The 7,572-nt window shown below is 40.2% G+C and overlaps 1 pseudogene; it reads left to right on the forward strand.

Annotated features, from left to right (window-relative positions):
• Positions 1-2,266: 2,266 nt before the first annotated feature.
• On the forward strand, positions 2,267-3,090 carry LOC132012230 (mediator of RNA polymerase II transcription subunit 6-like; annotated as a pseudogene).
• Positions 3,091-7,572: the final 4,482 nt, after the last annotated feature.

The raw sequence follows: 7,572 nt of genomic DNA on the forward strand, positions 1-7,572 counted from the left end.
TCCTTGTTTATCTTCCAGGACATGTCCATCTGAGTATGGCTGCAAAGAGAAATTGTTCTTACATCTCCCATGGGAGTGGCTCAAAGATTTCCAGCATGGATGAGCCCTAAAATTTCCCTGAATCGTTGAATCTTAAAGCTGGAGAAACTACAGAAGTCACTTTGTCCAGAAAGATGATAATCTTACAGTTGGAGGAAGCAACCTAGCCAAGGCCAAATAGTTTGTTACTAGAGAATTGAGACCACTAATAATAATAATAATAATAATAATAATAATAATAATAATGAGAGAAACATTTACTCAGCTCTTGCTATGTGCCAAACCCTTTGCTAAGCACTTAACATGGACTATATAATTTAATTCCCACAACAACCTAATGAGATATGTACCCAATCCAAAGTTTCAGAGAAATTTAATAACTTGTCTGGTATTACAAGATGATAGGCTTTTGAGTTAGGATTCAAACCAGAGTGTATTTGTTGCTTTAGCCTGAGCTCTGCTCTTTTTACAGCATCATGCTACCAATTCATTACTTGTTAAAGCAAGGCGATGTCACAGTCTCCTTCTTCACAATTGAGCCAATCCAGACACCCTGTAGTCTCACAGAGTTGTTGTCATCAAGCTTATTCACACAGGGTGTTGTCCTTGGGATACCCAATGACCTTGACACAGATAGTCCCTCTGTGGAAGTCTAAAATCCATATCTGCAGAAAGGCTGGGCTTCACATCTATCCACAGACACCAACCTAAGCAACCACTTTTAAGGTTCAGGCAAAAACCTGATGCCAGGATCTTCTCTGCCTTTCACCCCCTCACTAGCTTATTCAGCCTTCAAGAAGTATTTATTTGGCCAAATAAAACTATGTTCAACATTAGGGATAAAGGCTGAACAAAAGAGATCTGATGCCTGACTTTAAGGAACATTTCAGAGGGAGAAATAAACAATAAATGCATAATTTTCACAAATATTTAGTGGCAATTGTGATTAAAACCACAAGGGAAAAGTTCACACAAGTGTATAAAAGCAGCATATGTGGCAAGCAAGTGGGATGTGAGAAGCATCTGAGATGGATGGAAACTTGGTAAATTCCAAAGCCTGAAAGAAGCCAAGGTGCTGAAGACTTGAGTAGGAGTCAGACCATTTAAGACCTAAGAGACCATGTTAGAATATTGGACTTGATCCCAGGAGTAAGGATGAACCACAGGAAAGTTTTACACAGGCAAATGATAGAGTCTGATTTGCTTTTATAAATATTTTAGCTGTTTAGTGCAAAAGACATCGATTGGAATGGAGGCAGAGAAACCTGTCAAGCTGTCAGTCACTCAAATGAGGGGTGCTGAATTTGCCCAAAAGAGGGAGCAGAGGAGAGAGACAAGTAGAGGCATTGGGGTAGTAGGTAAAATTGACAGGCCCTGCATGTGAAGGGAGGGAAGAGCTCAGAAGAGCAGCCTTATCTAGAGACATAGGTTTGGGGGGTATCATCCTGTAGATGGTATTTGAAACCATAGAAGTGGGTGAGATCTCCCAAAGAAAGGTAGTGGGAGAAGAAAAAGTGGTTAGGATCAAAACCTGAGAACTTCTAAAATTAAAGATCAGGCAGAAGAAAAAGATCCATCAAAGAAGACTGAGAGAATAAATATCCAGAGAAGCAGGAAACCAGCCAGGAGTGTGTGGCATCACAAAGGCAACAGAATGTTCCAAGAAGGAGAGATTGGTCAGTGGTGTGAACATGCCATAGTGGACAAGAAAGATGAAAAATCTTTCTTCATCTTTGAAACTTCCAGGTTGGTGATGCTGGGAAGATGGCTTGACAGGACAGGGAAGGGAATCTCCTCCCAACCTTTGCCCCATGCATCTCTTCCAATTCATTTGGCTATTCCTCTATTCTTTATAATAAACCAGTAGGCCAGGCACTGGTCTGAAGACTTCTACCCAAAGCAGAAGTCCAAATACCAACATGTCAATACCATTTAGAAATTTGTCTATTTTAAATCACCTTTAAATCTATGACAGGAGTGTTTCTAAAATGTTGCTACTACAAGTTATTGAGGGATTGATTAAGGAGGATAAGTCTTATGGGGAAGAAGACATGTTCCTACAAAGGTGGTTGAGCATGTCCCAGAGCCAAAAAGCTAAAGGGTAAATTTTGAATCAGATGAGGATGATAATAATGATCATTTTATAAACATTAGTTTGTTAAAAGGAAATGAAATACATTGAGAAATTTTTAAGATTCAAAAAATAAAAATGAATGCTTTGGGAATTATGGCAGTGGTTGATACCCGATATAATCTGCTGGAATCTCTTGGGTTGACAGTTCCTGGATCCCCATTTTGAACAGTGAAAGTGTCCTGGATTACTTTTCAGAAAGAAGTAATCCTTTTTTACCATAGTTCATATAGTAATGAGGTGGTCAAAATGCAGAGGCTAACATTAGAACACTTAAATCAAATGGTTAGAGTGGAATACATCCTTTTACACGCTCAAGAGCCCCCTCTTTTTATCCTTCAGAAGCAAAAGTGGGAGTCCCCACCCAAGTTATCCCACTGGTAGATTACCTCTTTATTAACCTCTTTAGAATTTTAATAATTTCTAGAAATTCTTGATTTCCTGAAGGCAAAAGGATCTATGAGAACAATGTCTAAATTCAATGTTTGTTACTACTTTCTATATCATTGCTGGAGTGATCTATTTAGCACCAGACTTGGGGTCAGTTATAAACTCTAGGGTGCTTACTGCACTGCATGTGATGAACTTATAGCATAAATATCATCCTTCTGAAGGGTAATGGTGGCACTTCAAAGATCATGAAGAGCAAGATAAACTCAAACCTAAAGCCAAAAGGAAAGAAGAACCAAGCTCTAGCTTTCAGAGACAACATGTGGATGCTTTACTCCTAGACCTAATACAGAAATTTCCACCCAAATTTGTGTAGCAAAAATCCGGGAAAAAGCCTGTCCCAGTGAATCAAAGAAAGAAGCAGAAACTATACCAGAAACTGTAAAATCTAATAAGAAGGAGACCACAAATAACATCCAACAGATAGTGAGCACCAAAGGCCCCCTGAAAAATTAATGAGACTTCAGTGAGCAATGGGTAGGAGAGAAGCTTGCAAGACACCGCTTGCCCATTATTGATGCCTTGTTACTGTGATAGGCTCTTGAACTTTAAAATTCTTTGTCACATCCCTTCCATTTGTATGAATGTGCTTGTTCTTTTAAAAAGGATGTAAGGATCCTCAGGCTTGTGATATGAATATTTTTTATGTATTTCTATAACATTTCCCCTATTGGACTTCAAGAGCCTCCTTACGCAAATGTATACTGCTGTATACATCTAAAAACAAAGGTATTTGTATTTTTAAAAAATAAAATTAAAAATTAAATCATTACAACTTGAGTTTATAGTTGAAGTATTTTTAAATATTTCTGTTAATTGAAGAATTTGAAAGAGATTTAGAGAAACTATTGTGTAAGAATTTACATTTTTGAATATTAGCTCCTGATGATTTCATTACTAGAGAAACTTCACAGCTCAAGGACATATATAACAGCATTGATTCTTATTTTTTAATCTGGTTGACATTACCTGGAAATTTATTATAAATTTTAAAATGTCATTTTCCTGACGTATCTGAATATATATCTTACTAAATGAGGGCTTTGCTGAAATGTCATTCTTGGGTAGGGATTAAAATAAATCCACTATGATACATTGCTGCTTCATGATCAAAGACTATGCTATGTCAGTATTTTAATGTGGTTATAATAAGCAAAATTTGAGGTAAAAAGCTTATAAATATTAACCTCTTTATAATTTTAATAATTTCTAGAAATTCTTGATTTCCTGAAGGCAAAGGATCTAATGAGAACAATGTCTAAATTCAGTGCTTATTACTAAGTATGTGTTCTTTTTCTAATGCTTGTGATAGCATCAGCCACAGAGACTTTGAATAATTAGTCCAAAATGTGAATTGAACAGTCCAAAAAAAAAATAATGATGCCCATTGAATAGAGCACATATTACTGACTTTAGCAAAAACCATTTCAATAAAATGGTGAGGACTGAAGCCAAGTTGAAATGAAATCCAGAGTGAATCAAGAGAAGGGAGTGGAAAGAACCATTTCTACAGACCCTTTTTCATTTTCGACTTACCCTGGATTAGCTCTGAATCATAATCCTTTCAGGGTCACCCAAATTCTTCCTTCAGTCCCATAGGAGGAAGATGTTAGAAGATTGGAACCAAATCTCCCTGGATCTAGTCCAGCCCCCAAACTAAGATAATGATTAAAGAAGTAAAATCACCAAATCTAAGTTTATATGGACTGGGTCAATATTTTTAAGAATCTTGCAACATTATATTATAAATTTTATATGTAGACTTGGGGAATGGTAATTTTCTAACAAGCTATGAGTTGACTACAGGGTCAGAATAATAGACATTATTTGACATTAAGAGATCTGGGACAAGGAGGTGTGAAAGAAGTCAAGGTGTGATTAGTGGGAGCAAAAATGTTAATAGAAGGACCTGCCAAAGAGAAGAAATAATCAAGTAGGAATAAAATGGTCAAGGCTAAAGACTGAGGATCAGGACAGCTGATGATGTTTGACCAGATAAAGGCACCCAAGGTAGAATCGAGGGGTGTGAGATTAAAGGGAATGAAAAATTCACATAAATGTTAGGTGGTAGGGCACCTGGGTGGCTCAGTCTGTTAAGCACCTGACTCTTGATTTCGGCTCAGTACAGATCTCAGGATCGTGAGACTGAACCCCACTTTGGGCTTCAAGGTCAGTGCCGAGTCTGCTTGATATTCTCTCCCTCTCCATCTGCCCCTCCTCCTGCTCATGCTTTCTCTCTCTCTCTCAAATAAAATTAATTAATTAAGCAAATGTTAGGTGGCTAGAGTGGGAGAAGTTACCACTGCTTCTAAAGTCTGGGATTCTAACCATATGGACACAGCCCCAATATTTCTTCCACCTGCCCTATGAAGTATCATTAGTCCCATTTTAAAGAAAGCAAATTGTCTTAGATCACAGAGCCAGTGAGTAGCAGACTCAGGATTCAGCCCCAGACCACCTGACCCAGGACTCACGACAATACTCACTCATGGTAATACGTGAGCCCAGACAACTTACCTCTCCTCCTGGTGTGACGTACTATCATTTGTAAATAGAGGTTTCGTTGCTCTAGGCCTTCTACTTTTCTTTTCTTTTTTCTTTTTTTTTTTTTTGAGGATTTTATTTATTTATTTGAGACAGAGAGAGAGAGCGTGCACAAATGGAGTGAAGGGTAGAGAGAGACGCAGATTCCCCACTGAGCGGGGAGCCCAATGTGGGGCTCGATCCTGGGACTCCGGGATCATGACCTGAGCTGAAGGCAGCTGCTCAATCGACAGAGCCACCCAGGTGCCCTAGTTTCTTAATCATAACAGTTTCCATGGTTAGGGGCCAGGGGCACAAAGCAATCTTCACAAGGTTACTGCAAAACTCTCTTGCCCTGCTGCTGCTTCTGATCTAGCAAGCTAGTGGAAAATTCTTCAGTTTAGCTGTCCTGATGAAAAATCTATCCATTACCTTAAAATCATCTCTCTATGGTAATCGAACACCTAAAGCATCTACAAAGGCAAACCAGGATTACCAGTTGATTAAATCCTGAAATTAGTTCCTTGAAACCCACCCCACCTCCCCACTTTGTGTGGCTGACGGCAGCATTTTGTCCTGGATGTTGAACTTCCCCAGCTCGTACAGTTTATGCCATGCAGAAGACCCAGGAAGGACAGCAGGTAGTGGTTGCAAAATATTGCCAACTGAACATCTTTTTTTCTCATTCACTGTTACAGACACACAGGACGGCTCTGGCTCCCGCCCCTGACTGCAAAGAGCTGACTCAGCACAAACTGACAGAACAGAAAGTCACCCCAAACTGTGTGTGCATGTGCATGAGTGTGTGCATCGCTGTGTGTGTTTGAATCTTTGTGTGCATCTAAGAGAGGACTTAGAGATACCCCAAACCTGAATGCTTATTCCATCTTATCTGCCCCTTTTAGGCACATGTTGGAGTATAAGGGAGAAATGAAGCAAGGTGCAAATAAGATCACTCCCCTAAGTGTCAGGCAACATAAAGAATGATGTTTGGGATAAAAAAAAAAAAAAAAAAAAAAAAAGAATGATGTTTGGGGACCAGTTCAGTTCATTTGTATCTTTATTTCAACTGAAGCTCTTCCATTCCCACATGCCCCAGGGATGAAGTGCAAAGCCCCTGTGGGGCCTGCTGGAGCTATTTTCCCAGTTGCTAAGCAATATCAGTCCCACTTTGTGCATGGTGAGCTCATGCCTGTGCTGTGACAGTGACTGTGGGTGATCTGGGGTTAGCTTTACAACAACCAGAAAAAGTCGGGGGGGGGGTGTCGTGTGTGTGCAAAGAGCACACATGAGCAGTGACAAAGTGATGAAGGATGACTAGGGCCATGTGGAGCAGTAAAAACAATGAGTACCATTCTAAGGATCTACTCTGTGCCAGGTATTAGGCTAGGCACATGAGTTCACTGAAATAAGGAGGACACAAACAGGGGAGGCAGCCACATGAGAACAGATGCCTGCCATTCACTCTTGTATTTGCCTCACATGGTGCCTGGCACATGCTGTGAGTTGAGAAATTATTATTCAAATAAGTGAGTCACAGTATTTAAGAGCAGGAAAGAGCCACCATCTAATCCAATTCTGTCATCTACTATACGAGACAATCTTTTGGAGAAAATCCATATAAACACCCTCTGTCTATCCCTCAGACACATCTGACTCACATTTAGAAGGCCCACACAGGAAAGCTGCAAATAGAGGAGGTTCTGATCCTCGACTCCCTGTTGCAGAGGACCCAAACAACCACTGGCAATCAAGAAGAGAAGGTGGGAGCCATGCCTGATTGCAAATATTTGCCTTGGCCCTTCATTCCCACTCCCACCACCCCCACCCCAAGCCCTGAGAGCTCAGGTGTGGGCTGCTTCAACAGGATCCTAGCCATTGTGGCTGACTCCTTTCTCTTGCGGTTTCTCTTCCAAACCATTCTGATAACACAGCAGCAATGGTTTCTCTTCCTGCAATTATTTCCTTCCTAAGAGCCTGCCCTGACTCTCCCCAACCCCACACCAAGCAGCCTTCCTTCCCCTGCAGGCTCCTCCTCACTACCTGGGTTTATCCATCCTCTTCTTCTGCAGAGCCCCAAACCTGCTGGCTGGCTGCTCCTGCCAAACCAGTCCTCTCTGCACCTGCCACACACATTGTACCCAGACCGAACTATAAGCCTTTGACAAATGACCCCCCTCTTCTCTTTGTCAAACTGCAGTCATTATTTCTGTGTAAGACCTCCTCCTCCAAGAAGCCATCCTTCTCCATTCTCTCCCAGGCTAGTAGTCTTATTTTCATCTGGATTTCCAAGGATTTTTTTCTTAACTGTGGTAAAGTAAACAACATAAAATTTATCATTTTAACCATTTTTTAGTGTATAGTTTAACAGTAATATATTCACATTCCAGAACCTTATGTCTTTCTAAAACTGAAACTCCACATCTATT

This window comes from Mustela nigripes, chromosome 1, assembly GCF_022355385.1.
Source record: "Mustela nigripes isolate SB6536 chromosome 1, MUSNIG.SB6536, whole genome shotgun sequence".
Taxonomy (NCBI): Eukaryota; Metazoa; Chordata; class Mammalia; order Carnivora; family Mustelidae; genus Mustela; species Mustela nigripes.